Source organism: Syngnathus floridae, unplaced genomic scaffold (assembly GCF_059516105.1).
Source record: "Syngnathus floridae isolate MCC-2025c unplaced genomic scaffold, RoL_Sflo_1.0 HiC_scaffold_30, whole genome shotgun sequence".
NCBI lineage: Eukaryota > Metazoa > Chordata > Actinopteri > Syngnathiformes > Syngnathidae > Syngnathus > Syngnathus floridae.
In genome coordinates this window covers 102,501-127,500 of record NW_028284059.1, presented here as the reverse complement: position 1 = coordinate 127,500, position 25,000 = coordinate 102,501, and positions in this window count along the sequence as shown.

Below are 25,000 nucleotides of genomic sequence, written 5' to 3'. Positions count from 1 at the left end.
AGCGGGCGTGCGTAAGAGGCTCGTCCGGGGATGAGGCAGCATCCTCGGGCGGAGGGATGGAGGAGGCAGCCTCCCCTAAGTGGAACTTAGCCTCCCCTCGGTTTAACTTAGTCTCCAGAGAATGACAGCGGGCGTGCGTAAGAGGCCCGTCCGGGGATGAGGCAGCATCCTCGGACACCAGCCAGGAGCGCGCGGGCGCTGTGGAAGTAAGTACATCCACTCCTGGTACCTAAAACTTTCTCCAGCGGCGGGCCCCGGGCCTAAACTTTCTCCGGGCCGCGCAACACGCACTCATCGCCGGACACCGACGGAGGCAACGTCCCCCTCCTGCGGTGACAAAAAAAATCCACTCCTGGTACCTAAAATTTTCTCCAGCGGCGGGCCCCGGGCCTAAACTTTCTCCGGGCCGCGCAACACGCACTCTCCGCCGGACACCGACGGAGGCAACGTCCCCCTCCTGCGGTGACAAAAAAAATCCACCCCTGGTACCTAAAATTTTCTCCAGCGGCGGGCCCTTGGCTGAAACTTTCTCCGGGCCGCGCAACACGCACTTTCCGCCGGACGCCGGTCCCAAAGCGCCACCCCGGACCACCACAAGGCTACAGCCACCATCCCCAAGCGCCACCCCCAACCGCAACAAGTCGACCGCCACCAGGCGACAGCCACCATCCCCAAGCGCCACCCCCGACCGCCACCAGGCGACAGCCACCATCCCCAAGCGCCACCCCCGACCGCCACAAGGCGACCGCCACCATCCCCAAGCGCCACCCCCGACCGCCACAAGGCGACCGCCACCATCCCCAAGCGCCACCCCCCGACCGCCACCCCCGACCGCCACAAGGCGACCGCCACCATCCCCAAGCGCCACCCCCCGACCGCCACCCCCCGACCGCCACAAGGCGACCGCCACAAGGCGACCGCCACAAGGCGACCGCCACCATCCCCAAGCGCCACCCCCCGACCGCCACAAGGCGACCGCCACCATCCCCAAGCGCCACCCCCCGACCGCCACCCCCCGACCGCCACCAGCCGACTGCCACCAGCCGACCGCCACCAGCCGACCGCCACCAGCCGTTCGCGGTGTGCGCCTCCGGCGCCACCGGTCCCAAGCACCATCCCCAAGCACCATCCCCGACCGCCACCCCCCGACCGCCACCCCCCGACCGCCACCCCCCGACCGCCACCAGCCGACCGCCACCAGCCGACCGCCACCAGCCGACCGCCACCAGCCGACCGCCACCAGCCGTTCGCGGTGTGCGCCTCCGGCGCCACCGGTCCCAAGCACCATCCCCAAGCACCATCCCCGACCGCCACCCCCCGACCGCCACAAGGCGACCGCCACAAGGCGACCGCCACAAGGCGACCGCCACCATCCCCAAGCGCCACCCCCCGACCGCCACAAGGCGACCGCCACCATCCCCAAGCGCCACCCCCCGACCGCCACCCCCCGACCGCCACCAGCCGACTGCCACCAGCCGACCGCCACCAGCCGACCGCCACCAGCCGTTCGCGGTGTGCGCCTCCGGCGCCACCGGTCCCAAGCACCATCCCCAAGCACCATCCCCGACCGCCACCCCCCGACCGCCACCCCCCGACCGCCACCCCCCGACCGCCACCAGCCGACCGCCACCAGCCGACCGCCACCAGCCGACCGCCACCAGCCGTTCGCGGTGTGCGCCTCCGGCGCCACCGGTCCCAAGCACCATCCCCAAGCACCATCCCCGACCGCCACCCCCCGACCGCCACCCCCCGACCGCCACCCAGCGACCGCCACCAGCCGACCGCCACCAGCCGACCGCCACCAGCCGTTCGCGGTGTGCGCCTCCGGCGCCACCGGTCCCCAAGCACCATCCCCAAGCACCATCCCCGACCGCCACCCCCCGACCGCCACCCAGCGACCGTCACCAGCCGACCGCCACCAGCCGTTCGCGGTGTGCGCCGTTATCCGCCTCTCGGTGGTCCTTGCCGGGCGTGGGTCGGCGTCCGCTGTCGGTAGGTGACGGGACCGTAACTGGCCCGCGGACCAGCCGGCGGGGCTCTCTTGAAAGCTTACCCGCCTTCGCTGGTTCCCTGGTCGGCCAAGAGTGGCGAGAATTCGGCCTCTTCGCCCGGAGCGCGGCTCAACTTCAGCGAAAATGCACTAAGTGCCAAAGCCCATTCATTTACAACGGCGTGTCCGCCAGAGGGCGCATTTCCCGCCGCGGACCAGCCGGCGGGGCTCGTCGGAGAGCGTGTCCGCCTCTCGGTGGTTCCTGCCGGGCGTGGGTCGCCGTCCGCTCTCGGTACTTTACGGGACCACGTTCGGCCCGCGGACCAGCCGGCGGGGCTCTCTTGAAAGCTTACCCGCCTTCGCTGGTTCCCTGCTCGGCCACGAGTGGCGAGGATTCGGCCTCTTCGCCCGGAGCGCGGCTCAACTTCAGCGAAAATGCACTAAGTGCCAAAGCCCATTCATTTACAACGGCGTGTCCGCCAGAGGGCGCATTTCCCGCCGCGGACCGGCCGGCGGGGCTCGTCGGAGAGCGTGTCCGCCTCTCGGTGGTTCTTACCGGGCGTGGGTCGGCGTCCGCTGTGGGTACGTTACGGGACCACGTTCGGCCCGCGGACCAGCCGGCGGGGCTCTCTTGAAAGCTTACCCGCCTTCGCTGGTTCCCCGGTCGGCCGCGAGTGGCGAGAATTCGGCCTCTTCGCCCGGAGCGCGGCTCAACTTCAGCGAAAATGCACTAAGTGCCAAAGCCCATTCATTTACAACGGCGTGTCCGCCAGAGGGCGCGTTTCCCGCCGCGGACCGGCCGGCGGGGCTCGTCGGAGAGCGTGTCCGCCTCTGGGTGGTCCTTGCCGGGCGTGGATCGGCGTCCGCTGTCGGTAGGTGACGGGACCATAATTGGCCCGCGGACCAGCCGGCGGGGCTCTATGGAAAAGCTTACCCGCCTTCGCTGGTTCCCTGCTCGGCCACGAGTAGCGAGGATTCGGCCTCTTCGCCCGGAGCGCGAATCAACTTCAGCGAAAATGCACTAAGTGCCAAAGCCCATTCATTTACAACGGCGTGTCCGCCAGAGGGCGCATTTCCCGCCGCGGACCGGCCGGCGGGGCTCGTCGGAGAGCGTGTCCGCCTCTGGGTGGTCCTTGCCGGGCGTAGGTCGGCGTCCGCTGTCGGTACTTTACGGGACCATAATTGGCCCGCGGACCAGCCGGCGGGGCTCTCTTGAAAGCCTACCCGCCTTCGCTGGTTCCCCGGTCGGCCACGAGTAGCGAGGATTCGGCCTCTTCGCCCGGAGCGCGAATCAACTTCAGCGAAAATGCACTAAGTGCCAAAGCCCATTCATTTACAACGGCGTGTCCGCCAGAGGGCGCATTTCCCGCCGCGGACCGGCCGGCGGGGCTCGTCGGAGAGCGTGTCCGCCTCTGGGTGGTCCTTGCCGGGCGTAGGTCGGCGTCCGCTGTCGGTACTTTACGGGACCATAATTGGCCCGCGGACCAGCCGGCGGGGCTCTCTTGAAAGCCTACCCGCCTTCGCTGGTTCCCCGGTCGGCCACGAGTAGCGAGAATTCGGCCTCTTCGCCCGGAGCGCGGCTCAACTTTTGCGAAAATGCACTAAGTGCCAAAGCCCATTCATTTACAACGGCGTGTCCGCCAGAGGGCGCATTTCCCGCCGCGGACCGGCCGGCGGGACCCGCTTGACTTCCTATTCGCCTTCGCTGGTTCCCAAGTCGGCCAGAATTCCGGGCCGCGACCGGTAACTCGCGGGACCCTAAATGGCCCGCGGACCAGCCGGCGGGGCTCTCTTGAGAGCTTACCCGCCTTCGCTGGTTCCCTGGTCGGCCACGAGTGGCGAGAATTCGGCCTCTTCACCCGGAGCCCGGAGCGACTTTTGCCAATTTTTTTCTAAGTGCCAAGGGCTCTCGCGCCGCGATGCGTCCGCCTCTGCTGGTTCCCCGGTCGGCCGCGAGTGGCGAGAATTCGGCCTCTTCACCCGGAGCGACTTTTGCCAATTTTTTTCTAAGTGCCAAGGGCTCTCGCGCCGCGATGCGTCCGCCTCTGCTGGTTCCCCGGTCGGCCGCGAGTGGCGAGAATTCGGCCTCTTCACCCGGAGCGACTTTTGCCAAAATTTTTCTAAGTGCCAAGGGCTCTCGCGCCGCGATGCGTCCGCCTCTGCTGGTTCCCCGGTCGGCCGCGAGTGGCGAGAATTCGGCCTCTTCACCCGGAGCCCGGGCCGACTCCCGCCGATATGATCACATCATGATCCAATAGCGAGTGTCGTATAACCATAACATGATCTACAAAATAAATATATAAATATTAACATGACCTATAAACATTAAATATATAAATATTAACATCACCTATAAACATTAAACATATAAATATTAACATCACCTATAAACATTATGAATACCATGTTTATAACCGAATGCTCATTTTATATTATTTGGCTGTAAATGCGATCATATGTAGTATATATCATGTATTTATCCACGAACCGTTAAAAAGATGTCAAGTCGGGCTACCTTAAGAGAGTCATAGTTACTCCCGCCGTTTACCCGCCTCTGTGCGAGAGGCGGTGTAATTTCTCTCCGTGTCCGCTGGAGGGAGGTATTTCCCCGTTACGACCTCCGGGAAGATCACCGGGACGTGGAGAACGCTTAGCCGGGGCTCTGGAAGCCTCCTCGGGCGTCGAGAGTTAGGAGGAAAGCATCATGAGAACCGGCTGGAGGTGCTGTGGAAGCTCAGCGGGCTGCGTAAAACGCTTAGCCGGAGTGCTGGAAGCCTCCTCGGGCGTCAAGAGTGAGGAGGAAAGCACCCGGGGAACCGGCTGGAGGTGCTGTGGAAGCTCAGCGGGCCGCGTAAAACGCTTAGCCGGGGCTCTGGAAGCCTCCTCGGGCGTCAAGAGTTAGGAGGAAAGCCTCATTAGAACCGGCTGGAGGTGCTGTGGAAGGTCAGCGGGCCGCGTAAAACGCTTAGCCGGGGCTCTGGAAGCCTCTTTCGGCTTAGAAAGTGAGGAGGAAACCACTCGGGGAACCGGCTGGAGGTGCTGTGGAAGCTCGGCGGGCCGCGTAAAACGCTTAGCCGGGGCTCTGGAAGCCTCCTCGGGCGTCAAGAGTTAGGAGGAATGCACCCGGGGAACCGGCTGGAGGTGCTCTGGAGGCTCGGCGGGCCGCGTAAAACGCTTAGCCGGGGCTCTGGAAGCCTCCTCGGGCGTCAAGAGTTAGGAGGAAAGCCTCATGAGAAGCGGCTGGAGGTGCTGTGGAAGCTCAGCGGGCCGCGTAAAACGCTTAGCCGAGGCTCTGGAAGCCTCGTTCGGCTTAGAAAGTGAGGATGGGAGCACCCGTGGAACCGGCTGGAGGTGCTCCGGAAGCTCAGCGGGCCGCGTAAAACGCTTAGCCGGGGCTCTGGAAGCCTCCTCGGGCGTCAAGAGTTAGGAGGAAAGCACCCGGGGAACCGGCTGGAGGTGCGGTGGAAGTTCAGCGGGCCGCGTAAAACGCTTAGCCGGGGCTCTGGAAGCCTCCTCGGGCGTCGAGAGTTAGGAGAAAAAGCACCCCCGAGAACCGGCCGGGTCCTCCACGAACCGCGAAAAAGATGTCGAGTGCCGCTACCTTAAGAGAGTCATAGTTACTCCCGCCGTTTGGCCGAAGGTGTATTTACTCGCCGTGTCCGCTGGAGGGAGGTATTTCCCCGCTCCAACGGCACCGGCGGCTTCCGAACGTCTCCCCGAGCGCTCGGAAGTCCGCGCGGGGGGGAGAAGCGGGCCGTGCGAGGTACCGGGTGGAGCTGGACCGTCACCGGGTCCGCTCGTCGTGCGCGCCGGCCGCTGGAAGTCGCATAAAGCTCCGCGATCTCATCCGCGGAGCTTGTAAAGTGCAGATCCGCTGGGCTGGAGCTATTTTCGGCCACTTGGCGCGCGCGCACGGCCTCCCGGAGGTGCCGGGTGGAGTGCGCGAGCGCACCGGCCGCTGGAAGTCGGATAAAGCTCCGCGATCTCATCCGCGGAGCTTGTAAAGTGCAGATCCGGTCGGCTAGGAGCTATTTTCGGCCACTTGCGCATGCGCACGGCCTCCCGGAGGTTCCGGGCGGCGTGCGTAAGCGCACCGGCCGCTGGAAGTCGAATAATGCTCCGCGATCTCCTCCGCGGTGCTTACAACTAGCCGATCCGGTCGGCCTGGAGCTATTTTCGGCCACTTGGCCCGCGCGCACGGCCTCCCGGCTGTCCCGGTGGTCCCGGTCGCCTCCGCGGACGGTTAAAAAAATCTCAAGTGAGCCTACCATAAGAGAGTGACAGTTACTCCCGCCGTTTGGCCGCTCAAAGTGCCACCGGACGCGCAGCAACGCGAGTGTGCGCTAAGTGCGAGAGGTGGCGTATTTACCCGCCGTGTCCGCTAGAGGGAGGTATTTCCCCGTTACAAGCTCCGGGAAGATCAGCGGGACGTGGAGAACGCTTAGCCGGGGCTCTGGAAGCCTCGGGCGGCTTAGAAAGTGAGGCGGAAAGCACCCGGGGAACCGGCTGGAGGTGCTCTGGAAGTTCAGCGGGCCGCGTAAAACGCTTAGCCGGGGCTCTGGAAGCCTTCTCGGGGGTCAAGAGTTAGGAGAAAAAGCACCCCCGAGAACCGGCCGGGTCCTCCACGAACCGCGAAAAAGATGTCGAGTGCCGCTACCTTAAGAGAGTCATAGTTACTCCCGCCGTTTGGCCGAAGGTGTATTTACTCGCCGTGTCCGCTGGAGGGAGGTATTTCCCCGCTCCAACGTCACCGGCGGCTTCCGAACGTCTCCCCGAGCGCTCGGAAGTCCGCGCGGGGGGGAGAAGCGGGCCGTGCGAGGTACCGGGTGGAGCTGGACCGTCACCGGGTCCGCTCGTCGTGCGCGCCGGCCGCTGGAAGTCGAACAAAGCTCCGCGATCTCATCCGCGGAGTGCAGATCCGCTGGGCTGGAGCTATTTTGGGCCACTTGGCGCGCGCGCACGGCCTCCCGGAGGTGCCGGGTGGAGTGCGCGAGCGCACCGGCCGCTGGAAGTCGAATAAAGCTCCGCAATCTCATCCGCGGTGCTTGTAAACAGCCGATCCGCTGGGCTGGAGCTATTTTGGGCCACTTGGCGCGCGCGCACGGTCTCCCGGATGGTGCCGGGTGGAGTGCGCGAGCGCACCGGCCCCTGGAAGTCGAATAAAGCTCCGCGATCTCATCCGCGGAGCTTGTAAAGTGCAGATCCGCTGGGCTGGAGCTATTTTGGGCCACTTGGTGCGCGCGCACGGCCTCCCGGAGGTGCCGGGTGGAGTGCGCGAGCGCACCGGCCGCTGGAAGTCGAATAAAGCTCCGCGATCTCATCCGCGGTGCTTGCAAACAGCCGATCCGCTGGGCTTGGAGCTATTTTCGGCCACTTGCGCATGCGCACGGCCTCCCGGAGGTTCCGGGCGGCGTGCGTAAGCGCACCGGCCGCTGGAAGTCGAATAATGCTCCGCGATCTCATCCGCGGTGCTTACAACTAGCCGATCCGGTCGGCCTGGAGCTATTTTCGGCCACTTGCGCATGCGCACGGCCTCCCGGAGGTTCCGGGCGGCGTGCGTAAGCGCACCGGCCGCTGGAAGTCGAATAATGCTCCGCGATCTCATCCGCGGAGCTTGTAAAGTGCAGATCCGCTGGGCTGGAGCTATTTTCGGCCACTTGGCCCGCGCGCACGGCCTCCCGGCTGTCCCGGTGGTCCCGGTCGCCTCCGCGGACGGTTAAAAAAATCTCAAGTGAGCCTACCTTAAGAGAGTGACTGTTACTCCCGCCGTTTGGCCGCTCAGAGTGTCATCGGACGCGGAGCAACGGGTGTGTGCGCTAAGTGCGAGAGGTGGCGTATTTACCCGCCGTGTCCGCTAGAGGGAGGTATTTCCCCGTTACAAGCTCCGGGGAGATCAGCGGGACGCGGAGAACGCTAAGCCGGGGCGCTGGAAGCCTCCTCGGGCGTCAAGAGTGAGGAGGAATGCACCCGGGGAACCGGCTGGAGGTGCTCTGGAAGCTCAGCGGGCCGCGTAAAACGCTTAGCCGGGGCTCTGGAAGCCTCCTCGGGCGTCAAGAGTGAGGAGGAAAGCACCCGGGGAACCGGCTGGAGGTGCGGTGGAAGTTCAGCGGGCCGCGTAAAACGCTTAGCCGGGGCTCTGGAAGCCTCGTTCGGCTTAAACAGTGAGGAGGAAAGCACCCGGGGAACCGGCTGGAGGTGCTGTGGAAGCTCAGCGGGCTGCGTAAAACGCTTAGCCGGGGCTCTGGAAGCCTCCTCGGGCGTCAAGAGTTAGGAGGAAAGCACCCGGGGAACCGGCTGGAGGTGCTGTGGAAGCTCAGCGGGCCGCGTAAAACGCTTAGCCGGGGCTCTGGAAGCCTCCTCGGGCGTCGAGAGTTAGGAGAAAAAGCACCCCCGAGAACCGGCCGGGTCCTCCACGAACCGCGAAAAAGATGTCGAGTGCCGCTACCTTAAGAGAGTCATAGTTACTCCCGCCGTTTGGCCGAAGGTGTATTTACTCGCCGTGTCCGCTGGAGGGAGGTATTTCCCCGCTCCAACGGCACCGGCGGCTTCCGAACGTCTCCCCGAGCGCTCGGAAGTCCGCGCGGGGGGGAGAAGCGGGCCGTGCGAGGTACCGGGTGGAGCTGGACCGTCACCGGGTCTGCTCGTCGTGCGCGCCGGCCGCTGGAAGTCGCATAAAGCTCCGCGATCTCATCCGCGGAGTGCAGATCCGCTGGGCTGGAGCTATTTTGGGCCACTTGGCGCGCGCGCACGGCCTCCCGGAGGTGCCGGGTGGAGTGCGCGAGCGAACCGGCCGCTGGAAGTCGCATAAAGCTCCGCGATCTCATCCGCGGTGCTTGTAAACAGCCGATCCGGTCGTCTTGGAGCTATTTTCGGCCACTTGGCGCGCGCGCACGGCCTCCCGGAGGTGCCGGGTGGAGTGCGCGAGCGCACCGGCCGCTGGAAGTCGAATGAAGCTCCGCGATGTCATCCGCGGTGCTCACAAACAGCCGATCCGGTCGGCTAGGAGCTATTTTCGGCCACTTGCGCATGCGCACGGCCTCCCGGAGGTTCCGGGCGGCGTGCGTAAGCGCACCGGCCGCTGGAAGTCGAATAATGCTCCGCGATCTCATCCGCGGTGCTTACAACTAGCCGATCCGGTCGGCCTGGAGCTATTTTCGGCCACTTGGCCCGCGCGCACGGCCTCCCGGCTGTCCCGGTGGTCCCGCTCGCCTCCGCGGACGGTTAAAAAAATCTCAAGTGAGCCTACCTTAAGAGAGTGACAGTTACTCCCGCCGTTTGGCCGCTCAAAGTGCCACCGGACGCGCAGCAACGGGTGTGTGCGCTAAGTGCGAGAGGTGGCGTATTTACCCGCCGTGTCCGCTAGAGGGAGGTATTTCCCCGTTACAAGCTCCGGGAAGATCAGCGGGACGCGGAGGACGCTTAGCCGGGGCTCTGGAAGCCTCCTCGGGCGTCAAGAGTTAGGAGGAAAGCACCCGGGGAACCGGCTGGAGGTGCGGTGGAAGCTCAGCGGGCCGCGTAAAACGCTTAGCCGAGGCTCTGGAAGCCTCGTTCGGCTTAAAGAGTGAAGAGGAATGCATCATGGGAACCGGCTGGAGGTGCTGTGGAAGTCCAGCGGGCCGCGTAAAACGCTTAGCCGGGGCTCTGGAAGCCTCCTCGGGCGTCAAGAGGTAGGAGGAAAGCACCCGTGGAACCGGCTGGAGGTGCTCTGGAAGTCCCGCGGGCCGCGTAAAACGCTTAGCCGGGGCTCTGGAAGCCTCGTTCGGCTAAAAGAGTGAGGAGGAATGCATCATGAGAACCGGCTGGAGGTGCTGTGGAAGTTCGGCGGGCCGCGTAAAACGCTTAGCCGAGGCTCTGGAAGCCTCCTCGGGCGTCAAGAGTTAGGAGGAAAGCATCATGAGAACCGGCTGGAGGTGCTGGGGAAGTTCAGCGGGCCGCGTAAAACGCTTAGCCGGGGCTCTGGAAGCCTCGTTCGGCTTATAAAGCGAGGAGGAAAGCAGCCGGGGAACCGGCTGGAGGTGCTCTGGAAGTTCAGCGGACCGCGTAAAACGTTTAGCCGGGGCTCTGGAAGCCTCCTCGGGCGTCAAGAGTTAGGAGGAAAGCATTGTGAGGGCCGGCTGGGGGTGCTCTGGAAGTCCAGCGGGCCGCGTAAAACGCTTAGCCGGGGCTCTGGAAGCCTCGTTCGGCTTAAAGAGTGAGGAGGAAAGTACTGGGGGAACCGGCTGGAGGTGCTGTGGAAGCTCAGTGGGCTGCGTAAAACGCTTAGCCGAGGCTCTGGAAGCCTCCTCGGGCGTCAAGAGTTAGGAGGAAAGCCTCATGAGAACCGGCTGGAGGTGCTGTGGAAGCTCGGCGGGCCGCGTAAAACGCTTAGCCGGGGTGCTCGAAGCCTCCTCGGGCGTCAAGAGTTAGGAGGAAAGCATCATAGGAACCGGCTGGGGGTGCTGTGGAAGTCCAGCGGGCCGCGTAAAACGCTTAGCCGAGGCTCTGGAAGCCTCGTTCGGCTTAAAGAGTGAGGAGGAATGCATCATGAGAACCGGCTGGAGGTGCTGTGGAAGCTCAGCGGGCCGCGTAAAACGCTTAGCCGAGGCTCTGGAAGCCTCCTCGGGCTTCAAGAGTGAGGAGGAAAGCACCCGTGGAACCGGCTGGAGGTGCTCTGGAAGCTCAGCGGGCCGCGTAAAACGCTTAGCCGGGGCGCTGGAAGCCTCCTCGGGCGTCAAGAGTGAGGAGGAAATCATCATAAGAACCGGCTGGAGGTGCTGTGGAAGTCCAGCGGGCCGCGTAAAACACTTAGCCGAGGCTCTGGAAGCCTCCTCGGGCGTCAAGAGTTAGGAGGAAAGCCTCATGAGAACCGGCTGGAGGTGCTGTGGAGGCTCGGCGGGCCGCGTAAAACGCTTAACCGGGGCTCTGGAAGCCTCGTTCGGCTTACGAAGCGAGGAGGAACGCACCCGGAGAATGACATTTTGATATGATTTGACCCTAAATGGCCCGCGGACCAGCCGGCGGGACCTCGGTGAAGACCCATCCGCCTCGCGGTGGTCCCCGGCCGGCTAGAGTTCCGGACCGCGATCGGTACCTCGCGGGACCCTAAATGGCCCGCGGACCAGCCGGCGGGACCTCGGTGAAGACCCATCCGCCTCGCGGTGGTCCCTGGCCGGGTAGAATTCCGGACCGCGATCGGTACCTCGCGGGACCCTAAATGGCCCGCGGACCAGCCGGCGGGACCTCGGTGAAGACCCATCCGCCTCGCGGTGGTCCCCGGCCGGGTAGAATTCCGGACCGCGACCGCTAACTCGCGGGACCCTAAATGGCCCGCGGACCAGCCGGCGGGACCTCGGTGAAGACCCATCCGCCTCGCGGTGGTCCTCGGCCGGCTAGAATTCCGGACCGCGATCGCTAACTCGCGGGACCCTAAATGGCCCGCGGACCAGCCGGCGGGACCTCGGTGAAGACCCATCCGCCTCGCGGTGGTCCCCGGCCGGGTAGAATTCCGGACCGCGATCGGTACCTCGCGGGACCCTAAATGGCCCGCGGACCAGCCGGCGGGACCTCGGTGAAGACCCATCCGCCTCGCGGTGGTCCCCGGCCGGCTAGAATTCCGGGCCGCGATCGGTAACTCGCGGGACCCTAAATGGCCCGCGGACCTGCCGGCGGGACGTCGGTGACCACCCATCCGCCTCGCGGTGGTCCCCGGCCGGGTAGAATTCCGGACCGCGACCGGTAACTCGCGGGACCCTAAATGGCCCGCGGACCAGCCGGCGGGACCTCGGTGAAGACCCATCCGCCTCGCGGTGGTCCCCGGCCGGGTAGAATTCCGGGCCGCGATCGGTACCTCGCGGGACCCTAAATGGCCCGCGGACCAGCCGGCGGGACCTCGGTGACCACCCATCCGCCTCGCGGTGGTCCCCGGCCGGCTAGAATTCCGGACCGCGACCGCTAACTCGCGGGACCCTAAATGGCCCGCGGACCAGCCGGCGGGACCTCGGTGACCACCCATCCGCCTTCGCTGGTTCCCAAGTCGGCTAGAATTCCGGACCGCGATCGCTAACTCGCGGGACCCTAAATGGCCCGCGGACCATCCGGCGGGACCTCGGTGACCACCCATCCGCCTTCGCTGGTTCCCAAGTCGGCTAGAATTCCGGACCGCGATCGCTAACTCGCGGGACCGCAATTGGCCCGCGGACCAGCCGGCGGGACCCGCTTGACTTCCTATCCGCCTTCGCTGGTTCCCAAGTCGGCTAGAATTCCGGACCGCGATCGCTAACTCGCGGGACCGCAATTGGCCCGCGGACCAGCCGGCGGGACCCACTTGACTTCCTATCCGCCTTCGCTGGTTCCCAAGTCGGCTAGAATTCCGGACCGCAATCGCTAACTCGCGGGACCGCAATTGGCCCGCGGACCAGCCGGCGGGACCCAATCCACTTCCTATCCGCCTTCGCTGGTTCCCAAGTCGGCTAGAATTCCGGACCGCGATCGCTAACTCGCGGGACCGCAATTGGCCCGCGGACCAGCCGGCGGGACCCGCTCCACTTCCTATCCGCCTTCGCTGGTTCCCAAGTCGGCTAGAATTCCGGACCGCGATCGCTAACTCGCGGGACCGCAATTGGCCCGCGGACCAGCCGGCGGGACCCACTTGACTTCCTATCCGCCTTCGCTGGTTCCCAAGTCGGCTAGAATTCCGGACCGCAATCGCTAACTCGCGGGACCGCAATTGGCCCGCGGACCAGCCGGCGGGACCCAATCCACTTCCTATCCGCCTTCGCTGGTTCCCAAGTCGGCTAGAATTCCGGACCGCGATCGCTAACTCGCGGGACCGCAATTGGCCCGCGGACCAGCCGGCGGGACCCGCTCCACTTCCTATCCGCCTTCGCTGGTTCCCAAGTCGGCCACAAATTACGATTATTCGGCCTCTCGCTCTGGAAGTGCCATCGGCACTTGCTCGGAAAAGTGTCCGCCTCTTCTGGTTCCCTAGGTCGGCCGCCAAATGCGAAAAATCGGCCTCTACCCCGTTTGGGTACCAGGGGTAGGGTGCAGTACCAACTTTGGTCTTCAGGTGCGCCAGAGCGCGATGGTTGGTCCCACTAGTCAGCGTACTCATCGACGGTTTACTCCCCTTTCGCAAAATATAGTGGGCACGTATGTGCAGGACTGTTTATTTTTATTTTGAAAAATTTTCTAAGTGCCAGCGGACGCTGGCACACGACGTGTCCGAGCCACGATGGTGCCCAGGCCGGACAGCGACGGCGAAAAAGCCGATTCTGGAAGTTTCGAATATGCCAACGGCAAAAGCGGCGCGATGTGTCCGCCTCGGCTGGTTCTCCGGTCGGCCAGAAAAAGTGAAAATTCGGCCTCTCGCTCTGGAGGTCCGACGAACTTTGGCGAATATTTTCTAAGTGCCAACGGGTGTTACACCGTAATGTGTCCGACGCGGCTGGTTCCTCCGGTCGGCCAGAAAAAGTGAAAATTCGGCCTCTTCGCCTGGAAGTCCGGCCGACTTTGGCGAATATTTTCTAAGTGCCAACGGGTGTTGCGCCGAAATGTGTCCGACTCGGCTGGTTCCCCGAGTCGGCCCGAACGAGCGAAAATTCGGCCTCTTTGCCTGGAGGTCCAACGAACTTTGGCGAATATTTTCTAAGTGCCAACGAGTGTTACACCGTAATGTGTCCGACTCGGCTGGTTCCCCGAGTCGGCCCGAACGAGCGAAAATTCGGCCTCTTCGCCTGGAAGTCCGGCCGACTTGGGCGAATATTTTCAAAGTGCCAACGGGTGTTCGGCCGTAACGTGTCCGACTCGGCTGGTTCCCCGAGTCGGCCCGAACGAGCGAAAATTCAGCCTCTTCGCCTGGAAGTCCTGCCAACTTTGGCGAATATTTTCAAAGTGCCAACGGGTGTTCGGCCGTAACGTGTCCGACTCGGCTGGTTCCCCGAGTCGGCCCGAACGAGCGAAAATTCGGCCTCTTGCTCTGGAAGTCCCGCCAACTTGAGCGAATATTTTCTAAGTGCCATCGGGTCTTGCACGGAAAAGTGTCCGACTCGGCTGGTTCCCCGAGTCGGCCAGAAAAAGTGAAAATTCAGCCTCTTCGCCTGGAAGTCCTGCCAACTTGAGCGAATATTTTCTAAGTGCCATCGGGTCTTGCCCGGAAAAGTGTCCGACTCGGCTGGTTCCCCGAGTCGGCCCGAACGAGTGAAAATTCGGCCTCTCGCTCTGGAAGTCCTGCCAACTTGAGCGAATATTTTCTAAGTGCCATCGGGTCTTGCCCGGAAAAGTGTCCGACTCGGCTGGTTCCCCGAGTCGGCCCGAACGAGTGAAAATTCGGCCTCTCGCTCTGGAAGTCCTGCCAACTTGAGCGAATATTTTCTAAGTGCCAACGGGTCTTGCCCGGAAAAGTGTCCGACTCGGCTGGTTCCCTAGTTCGGCCACATAATGTGAAAATTCGGCCTCTTGCTCTGGAAGTCCTGCCAACTTGAGCGAATATTTTCTAAGTGCCATTGGGTCTTGCCCGGAAAAGTGTCCGACTCGGCTGGTTCCCCGAGTCGGCCCGAACGAGTGAAAATTCGGCCTCTCGCTCTGGAAGTCCTGCCAACTTGAGCGAATATTTTCTAAGTGCCATCGGGTCTTGCCCGGAAAAGTGTCCGACTCGGCTGGTTCCCTAGTTCGGCCACATAATGTGAAAATTCGGCCTCTCGCTCTGGAAGTCCTGCCAACTTGAGCGAATATTTTCTAAGTGCCATCGGGTCTTGCCCGGAAAAGTGTCCGACCCGTCCGGTTCCCTAGTTCGGCCACATAATGTGAAAATTCGGCCTCTTGCTCTGGAAGTCCTGCCAACTTGAGCGAATATTTTCTAAGTGCCATCGGGTCTTGCCCGGAAAAGTGTCCGACCCGTCCGGTTCCCTAGTTCGGCCACATAATGTGAAAATTCGGCCTCTTGCTCTGGAAGTCCTGCCAACTTGAGCGAATATTTTCTAAGTGCCATCGGGTCTTGCCCGGAATAGTGTCCGACTCGGCTGGTTCCCTAGTTCGGCCACGGAATGTGAAAATTCGGCCTCTTGCTCTGGAAGTCCTGCCAACTTGAGCGAATATTTTCTAAGTGCCAACGGGTCTTGCCCGGAAAAGTGTCCGACTCGGCTGGTTCCCCGAGTCGGCCCGAACGAGCGAAAATTCGGCCTCTTGCTCTGGAAGTCCTGCCAACTTGAGCGAATATTTTCTAAGTGCCAACGGGTCTTGCCCGGAAAAGTGTCCGACTCGGCTGGTTCCCCGAGTCGGCCCGAACGAGCGAAAATTCGGCCTCTTCGCCTGGAAGTCCTGCCAACTTGAGCGAATATTTTCTAAGTGCCATCGGGTCTTGCCCGGAAAAGTGTCCGACTCGGCTGGTTCCCTAGTTCGGCCACATAATGTGTAAATTCGGCCTCTTGCTCTGGAAGTCCTGCCAACTTGAGCGAATATTTTCTAAGTGCCATCGGGTCTTATCGGAAAAGTGTCCGACTCGTCCGGTTCCCTAGTTCGGCCACATAATGTGAAAATTCGGCCTCTTGCTCTGGAAGTCCTGCCAACTTGAGCGAAAATTTTCTAAGTGCCATCGGGTCTTGCCCGGAAAAGTGTCCGACTCGGCTGGTTCCCTAGTTCGGCCACATAATGTGAAAATTCGGCCTCTTGCTCTGGAAGTCCTGCCAACTTGAGCGAATATTTTCTAAGTGCCATCGGGTCTTGCCCGGAATAGTGTCCGACTCGGCTGGTTCCCTAGTTCGGCCACGGAATGTGAAAATTCGGCCTCTTGCTCTGGAAGTCCTGCCAACTTGAGCGAATATTTTCTAAGTGCCAACGGGTCTTGCCCGGAAAAGTGTCCGACTCGGCTGGTTCCCCGAGTCGGCCCGAACGAGCGAAAATTCGGCCTCTTGCTCTGGAAGTCCTGCCAACTTGAGCGAATATTTTCTAAGTGCCAACGGGTCTTGCCCGGAAAAGTGTCCGACTCGGCTGGTTCCCCGAGTCGGCCCGAACGAGCGAAAATTCGGCCTCTTCGCCTGGAAGTCCTGCCAACTTGAGCGAATATTTTCTAAGTGCCATCGGGTCTTGCCCGGAAAAGTGTCCGACTCGGCTGGTTCCCTAGTTCGGCCACATAATGTGTAAATTCGGCCTCTTGCTCTGGAAGTCCTGCCAACTTGAGCGAATATTTTCTAAGTGCCATCGGGTCTTGCCCGGAAAAGTGTCCGACTCGTCCGGTTCCCTAGTTCGGCCACATAATGTGAAAATTCGGCCTCTTGCTCTGGAAGTCCTGCCAACTTGAGCGAAAATTTTCTAAGTGCCATCGGGTCTTGCCCGGAAAAGTGTCCGACTCGGCTGGTTCCCTAGTTCGGCCACATAATGTGAAAATTCGGCCTCTTGCTCTGGAAGTCCTGCCAACTTGAGCGAATATTTTCTAAGTGCCATCGGGTCTTGCCCGGAATAGTGTCCGACTCGGCTGGTTCCCTAGTTCGGCCACGGAATGTGAAAATTCGGCCTCTTGCTCTGGAAGTCCTGCCAACTTGAGCGAATATTTTCTAAGTGCCAACGGGTCTTGCCCGGAAAAGTGTCCGACTCGGCTGGTTCCCCGAGTCGGCCACGGAATGTGAAAATTCGGCCTCTTGCTCTGGAAGTCCTGCCAACTTGAGCGAATATTTTCTAAGTGCCATCGGGTCTTGCCCGGAAAAGTGTCCGACTCGGCTGGTTCCCCGAGTCGGCCCGAACGAGCGAAAATTCGGCCTCTTGCTCTGGAAGTCCTGCCAACTTGAGCGAATATTTTCTAAGTGCCATCGGGTCTTGCCCGGAAAAGTGTCCGACTCGGCTGGTTCCCTAGTTCGGCCACATAATGTGAAAATTCGGCCTCTTGCTCTGGAAGTCCTGCCAACTTGAGCGAATATTTTCTAAGTGCCATCGGGTCTCTCCCGGAAAAGTGTCCGACTCGTCCGGTTCCCTAGTTCGGCCACATATTGTGAAAATTCGGCCTCTTGCTCTGGAAGTCCGACAAACTTTGGCGAATATTTTCTAAGTGCCAACGGCTATTCTGCCGTAACGTGTCCGACTCGGCTGGTTCCCCGAGTCGGCCCGAACGAGCGAAAATTCGGCCTCTTGCTCTGGAAGTCCTGCCAACTTGAGCGAAAATTTTCTAAGTGCCATCGGGTCTTGCCCGGAAAAGTGTCCGACTCGTCCGGTTCCCTAGTTCGGCCACATAATTTGAAAATTCGGCCTCTTGCTCTGGAAGTCCTGCCAACTTGAGCGAATATTTTCTAAGTGCCATCGGGTCTCTCCCGGAAAAGTGTCCGCCTCGTCCGGTTCCCTAGTTCGGCCACGGAATGTGAAAATTCGGCCTCTCTGAGGTACCAGGGGTACGCATTTAGGTACCAGGGGTAGTCGCTGAGGTACCAGGGGTATGCATTTAGGTACCAGGGGAGACCACTACGGTCTGTTGGTCCCCCTAGTTAGTGTACTCATCGGTTTACTCCCCTTTCGCAAAATATAGTCGGCACGTATGTGCAGGACTGTTTATTTTTATTTTGAAAAATGTTCTAAGTGCCAACGGAAGCTGGCACACGAACTGTCCGAGCCACGATGGTGCCCAGGCCGGACAGCGACGGCGAAACAGCCGATATGTGTTTGATGGAAGTTTCGAATATTTTCAAAGTGCCAACGGCACTTGCGGGGTGATGTGTCCGCCTCGTCTGGTTCCCCAGGTCGGCCAGAACGAGTGAAAATTCGGCCTCTTCTCCTGGAAGTCTGGCCAAGTTTGGCGAATATTTTCTAAGTGCCAACGGCACTTGCGGGGTGATGTGTCCGCCTCGTCTGGTTCCCCAGGTCGGCCAGAACAAGTGAAAATTCGGCCTCTTCTCCTGGAAGTCCGGCCAAGTTTGGCGAATATTTTCTAAGTGCCAACGACTCAACAGCCGTAAAGTGTCCGCCTCGGCTGGTTCCCCATAACGGCCAGAACAAGTGAAAATTCGGCCTCTTCTCCTGGAAGTCTGGCCAAGTTTGGCGAATATTTTCTAAGTGCCAACGACTCAACAGCCGTAAAGTGTCCGCCTCGGCTGGTTCCCCAGGTCGGGTACCACAAGTGAAAATTCGGCCTCTTCTCCTGGAAGTCTGGCCAAGTTTGGCGAATATTTTCTAAGTGCCAACGACTCGACCAGCGTAAAGTGTCCGCCTCGGCTGGTTCCCCATAGCGGCCACCACAAGTGAAAATTCGGCCTCTTCTCCTGGAAGTCTGGCCAAGTTTGGCGAATATTTTCTAAGTGCCAACGACTCGACCAGCGTAAAGTGTCCGCCTCGGCTGGTTCCCCATAACGGCCAGAACAAGTGAAAATTCGGCCTCTTCTCCTGGAAGTCTGGCCAAGTTTGGCGAATATTTTCTAAGTGCCAACGACTCGACCAGCGTAAAGTGTCCGCCTCGGCTGGTTCCCCATAACGGCCAGAACAAGTGAAAATTCGGCCTCTTCTCCTGGAAGTCCGGCCAAGTTTGGCGAATATTTTCAAAGTGCCAACGGCACTTGCGGGGTGATGTGTCCGCCTCGTCTGGTTCCCCAGGTCGGCCAGAACAAGTGAAAATTCGGCCTCTTCTCCTGGAAGTCTGGCCAAGTTTGGCGAATATTTTCTAAGTGCCAACGACTCAACCAGCGTAAAGTGTCCGCCTCGGCTGGTTCCCCAGGTCGGGTACCACAAGTGAAAATTCGGCCTCTTCTCCTGGAAGTCTGGCCAAGTTTGGCGAATATTTTCAAAGTGCCAACGACTCAACCAGCCTAAAGTGTCCGCCTCGGCTGGTTCCCCATAACGGCCACCAAAAGTGAAAATTAGGCCTCTTCTCCTGGAAGTCCGGCCAAGTTTGGCGAATATTTTCTAAGTGCCAACGGCACTTGCGGGGTGATGTGTCCGCCTCGTCTGGTTCCCCAGGTCGGCCAGAACAAGTGAAAATTCGGCCTCTTCTCCTGGAAGTCTGGCCAAGTTTGGCGAATATTTTCTAAGTGCCAACGACTCAACCAGCGTAAAGTGTCCGCCTCGGCTGGTTCCCCAGGTCGGGTACCACAAGTGAAAATTCGGCCTCTTCTCCTGGAAGTCTGGCCAAGTTTGGCGAATATTTTCAAAGTGCCAACGACTCAACCAGCCTAAAGTGTCCGCCTCGGCTGGTTCCCCATAACGGCCACCAAAAGTGAAAATTAGGCCTCTTCTCCTGGAAGTCAAGCCAAGTTTGGCAAATATTTTCTAAGTGCCAACGACTCAACCAGCGCAAAGTGTCCGCCTCGGCTGGTTCCCCATAACGGCCATGAAAAGTGAAAATTCGGCCTCTTCTCCTGGAAGTCAAGCCAAGTTTGGCGAATATTTTCTAAGTGCCAACGACTCAACCAGCGTAAAGTGTCCGCCTCGGCTGGTTCCCCACAACGGCCACCAAAAGTGAAAATTCGGCCTCTTCTCCTGGAAGTCAAGCCAAGTTTGGCAAATATTTTCTAAGTGCCAACGACTCAACCAGCGTAAAGTGTCCGCCTCGGCTGGTTGCCCAGGTCGGGTACCACAAGTGAAAATTCGGCCTCTTCTCCTGGAAGTCCTGCCAAGTTTGGCGAATATTTTCTAAGTGCCAACGACTCGACCAGCGTAAAGTGTACGCCTCGGCTGGTTCCCCAGGTCGGCCACCAAAAGTGAAAATTCGGCCTCTTCTCCTGGAAGTCAAGCCAAGTTTGGCAAATATTTTCTAAGTGCCAACGACTCAACCAGCGTAAAGTGTCCGCCTCGGCTGGTTCCCCATAACGGCCATGAAAAGTGAAAATTCGGCCTCTTCTCCTGGAAGTCAAGCCAAGTTTGGCAAATATTTTCTAAGTGCCAACGACTCAACCAGCGTAAAGTGTCCGCCTCGGCTGGTTCCCCAGGTCGGCCACCAAAAGTGAAAATTCGGCCTCTTCTCCTGGAAGTCAAGCCAAGTTTGGCAAATATTTTCTAAGTGCCAACGGCTCTTGAGCCGAAAAGTGTCCGCCTCGGCTGGTTCCCCAGGTCGGCCACCAAAAGTGAAAATCCGGCCTCTTCTCCTGGAAGTCAAGCCAAGTTTGGCAAATATTTTCTAAGTGCCAACGACTCAACCAGCCTAAAGTGTCCGCCTCGGCTGGTTCCCCAGGTCGGCCACCAAAAGTGAAAATTCGGCCTCTTCTCCTGGAAGTCAAGCCAAGTTTGGCAAATATTTTCTAAGTGCCAACGGCTCTTGAGCCGAAAAGTGTCCGCCTCGGCTGGTTCCCCAGGTCGGCCACCAAAAGTGAAAATTCGGCCTCTTCTCCTGGAAGTCTGGCCAAGTTTGGCAAATATTTTCTAAGTGCCAACGGCTCTTGAGCCGAAAAGTGTCCGCCTCGGCTGGTTCCCCAGGTCGGCCACCAAAAGCGAAAATTCGGCCTCTTCTCCTGGAAGTCCTGCCAACTTGTGCGAATTTTTTCTAAGTGCCAACGACTCAACCAGCGTAAAGTGTCCGCCTCGGCTGGTTCCCCATAACGGCCATGAAAAGTGAAAATTCGGCCTCTTCTCCTGGAAGTCAAGCCAAGTTTGGCAAATATTTTCTAAGTGCCAACGACTCAACCAGCGTAAAGTGTCCGCCTCGGCTGGTTCCCCAGGTCGGCCACCAAAAGTGAAAATTCGGCCTCTTCTCCTGGAAGTCAAGCCAAGTTTGGCAAATATTTTCTAAGTGCCAACGGCTCTTGAGCCGAAAAGTGTCCGCCTCGGCTGGTTCCCCAGGTCGGCCACCAAAAGTGAAAATCCGGCCTCTTCTCCTGGAAGTCAAGCCAAGTTTGGCAAATATTTTCTAAGTGCCAACGACTCAACCAGCCTAAAGTGTCCGCCTCGGCTGGTTCCCCAGGTCGGCCACCAAAAGTGAAAATTCGGCCTCTTCTCCTGGAAGTCAAGCCAAGTTTGGCAAATATTTTCTAAGTGCCAACGGCTCTTGAGCCGAAAAGTGTCCGCCTCGGCTGGTTCCCCAGGTCGGCCACCAAAAGTGAAAATTCGGCCTCTTCTCCTGGAAGTCTGGCCAAGTTTGGCAAATATTTTCTAAGTGCCAACGGCTCTTGAGCCGAAAAGTGTCCGCCTCGGCTGGTTCCCCAGGTCGGCCACCAAAAGCGAAAATTCGGCCTCTTCTCCTGGAAGTCCTGCCAACTTGTGCGAATTTTTTCTAAGTGCCAACGACTCAACAGCCGTAAAGTGTCCGCCTCGGCTGGTTCCCCATAACGGCCACCAAAAGCGAAAATTCGGCCTCTTGCTCTGGAAGTCCTGCCAACTTGTGCGAATTTTTTCTAAGTGCCAACGACTCAACAGCCGTAAAGTGTCCGCCTCGGCTGGTTCCCCATAACGGCCACCAAAAGCGAAAATTCGGCCTCTGGCCCCGGAAGTCCTGCCAACTTGTGCGAATTTTTTCTAAGTGCCAACGGCTCTTGAGCCGAAAAGTGTCCGCCTCGGCTGGTTCCCGCGGTCGGCCGCCGAAAGCGAAAATTCGGCCTCTCCCTCTTTAGGTACCAGGGGTTGGGGTACCAGGGGTAGGGTGCAGTACCAACTTTGGTCTTCAGGTGCGCCAGAGTACGATGGTTGGTCCCCCTAGTCAGCGTACTCATCAACGATTTACCCCCCTTTCGCAAAATATAGTCAGAACGAGCATGGGGGGCGCATAATTTACCCCACAAAATGAAAGGGCCCGGTGCCGAGCGCTTGGTCATGGCCGCCAGCAGCGCCCCTTGCTCGGTGGGAACACAACACGCAGGGTTGCACAGCACCCTGGAAGGCACAAAGAGAGTGAAAAATTTTCTAAGTGTCACTCTTGACGAAAAATGTCTAAGTGCCTCTCTTGACGAAAAATTTCTAAGTGCCACGCTTGACGAAAAATGTCTAAGTGCCACAGCGCTCGAAAATTTCCTAAGTGCGAGCACGGCTGTGAAATATTCAAAGTACAAGGAACGCTGGCAGAATCTCTCGACGGCCGTCTGCTCCCGGCGGCCGCCGTGAAGTCTCCCCTCCCGGGGACGGCTGTCTGCTCCCGGCAGCCGTCCTTAACCCCCTCCCCACACGTTGGACGAACACCAGCCGAGGGCGAAAGGCTCGCGGTGTGGAAGGATCGTGGCCACGGCTAATCTAGCGATGCCCGCGTTGGACGGTCACACCGCACGACAGAGCGGGGCCTGCATCCGGCGCGAGGCGGCCTTCAGGCACGTGGCTCGAGACGACCTCACCCGCCCTAGCCCGGAGCGGAAAGACTTTGAAATTTTCAAAGTCCAAGGAACACTGGCAGAATGGGAGGACCGGCCGCCTCCTTAAACACAGGCCGGAGAGATGGAGCGGGATCAGCGGCCCGCGCGTTGAGCGAACACCGGCCGAGGGCGAAAGGCTCGCGGTGTGGAAGGATCGTGGCCACGGCTAATCTAGCGATGCCCGCGTTGGACGGTCACACCGCACGACAGAGCGGGGCCTGCATCCGGCGCGAGGCGGCCTTCAGGCACGTGGTTCGAGACGACCTCACCCGCCCTAGCCCGGAGCGGAAAGACTTTGAAATAGTCAAAGTCCAAGGAACACTGGCAGAATCTCTCGACGGCCGTCTGCTCCCGGCGGCCGCCGTGAAGTCTCCCCTCCCGGGGACGGCTGTCTGCTCCCGGCAGCCGTCCATAACCCCCTCCCCACACGTTGGTTGAACATCAGCCGAGGGCGAAAGGCTCGCGGTGTGGAAGGATCGTGGCCACGGCTAATCTAGCGATGCCCGCGTTGGACGGTCACACCGCACGACAGAGCGGGGCCTGCATCCGGCGCGAGGCGGCCTTCAGGCACGTGGTTCGAGACGACCTCACCCGCCCTAGCCCGGAGCGGAAAGACTTTTCAAAGTCCAAGGAACACTGGCAGAATGGGAGGACCGGCCGCCTCCTTAAACACAGGCCGGAGCGACCGAGCGGGATCAGCGGCCCGCGCGCAGGGTCTTTGAAATGTACAAAGTCCTAGGGACAATGGCAGAATCGCTCGACGGCCGTCTGCTCCCGGCGGCCGCGGTGAAGGGACTGTACACCCCACCCGGGGACGGCTGTCTGCTCCCGGCAGCCGTCCTTCCCCCCCACCCCACACGTTGACCGACACCGGCCGAGGGCGAAAGGCTCGCGGTGTGGAAGGATCGTGGCCACGGCTAATCTAGCGATGCCCGCGTTGGACGGTCACACCGCACGACAGAGCGGGGCCTGCATCCGGCGCGAGGCGGCCTTCAGGCACGTGGTTCGAGACGACCTCACCCGCCCTAGCCCGGAGCGAAAAGACTTTGAAATATTCAAAGTCCAAGGAACACTGGCAGAATGGGAGGACCGGCCGCCTCCTTAAACACAGGCCGGAGCGACCGAGCGGGATCAGCGGCCCGCGCGGAGGGTCTTTAAAATGTACAAAGTCCTAGGAACAATGGCAGAATCGCTCGACGGCCGTCTGCTCCCGGCGGCCGCGGTGGAAGGACTGTACACCCCACCCGGGGACGGCTGTCTGCTCCCGGCAGCCGTCCTTCCCCCCAAACCCACACGTTGACCGACACCGGCCGAGGGCGAAAGGCTCGCGGTGTGGAAGGATCGTGGCCACGGCTAATCTAGCGATGCCCGCGTTGGACGGTCACACCGCACGACAGAGCGGGGCCGCATCTGGCGCGAGGCGGCCTTCAGGCACGTGGTTCGAGACGACCTCACCCGCCCTAGCCCGGAGCGGAAAGACTTTGAAATTTTCAAAGTCCAAGGAACACTGGCAGAATGGGAGGACCGGCCGCCTCCTTAAACACAGGCCGGGCGAAAAATATGCGAATGTTGGGTCTCATCCAAGAAAGGGAGTTACCGGCCGCCTCCTTAAACACAGGCCGGGCGAAAAATATGCGAATGGTCCATCCAAGGAAGGAGGACCGGCCGCCTCCTTAAACACAGGCCGGGCGAAAAATATGCGAATGGTCCATCCAAGGAAGGAGGACCGGCCGCCTCCTTAAACACAGGCCGGAGAGATGGAGCGGGATCAGCGGCCCGTGAACTGAGCGACCACCGGCCGAGGGCGAAAGGCTCGCGGTGTGGAAGGATCGTGGCCACGGCTAATCTAGCGATGCCCGCGTTGGACGGTCACACCGCACGACAGAGCGGGGCCTGCATCCGGCGCGAGGCGGCCTTCAGGCACGTGGTTCGAGACGACTTCACCCGCCCTAGCCCGGAGCTGAAACTCTGCGAATGTTAACATCCAAGGATGGAGGCAACGGCCGTCTCGTTAAGCTGAGGCCGGAGGAAAGTCTGCGGATTCGGGGCATCCAAGGCAGATGGAGGTGCCGGCCGCCTCGGTAAACAGAGGCCGGACCGACCGACATGCGACCATGACCCGCCTTGGTAGGGCCCCCACCGGCCCCGGCTAGCGCCGGCGTTGGGTGGACGGTTCCTCCCCACTTGCGGGTCGCCCTCTAGCGCTACGGCCGCCGCGCGAGCGCGCGCTCCGACGCCGCCCCCGCAGGCCTAGCGCGAGCCGTACGGCAGCGAGACCGAGACGCCCCGATTCCACGCACGCACCTAGCGGTCATCAACGGAGGCCGAGCGCGCGATCCGACTCGCGGCACGCCACGTGGGCGTCCGCCGGCCGCGCCGGTCTACCGCGAAAGATGTTTCTCAAACCCTCGCCTAACCTAGGGACGGCTATCTCGGGAAGCCGCCCCCGCATCTGCACCTATCCGCTAAGCCCTCCCGACCACCGCGAAGCGGGAGGACGTCTATCGTGGCCGCCGGGGCGTATGACCCCTCCGCGTGAGGCGTGCGGGCTCGGGTGGGCCGCAACGACCGAGTCTGACTCGGACGGGGCGCAGCTTCCCTCCCGGTCGCAGCATCAAGCGCCGATCGCGCGACGTCACCAGCCCCCCGGGACGGTTCGTCGGGAGCACGGTACAGGCACGTAGCTCACTCTCCAGCTGGCCGCAGCGGGCCGCACCGACCGAGTCTGACTCGGCCGGGGCGCAGCTTCCCGTCTGGGTGACAGCGGCGACGAGCTGCGACTGTTGGCCGC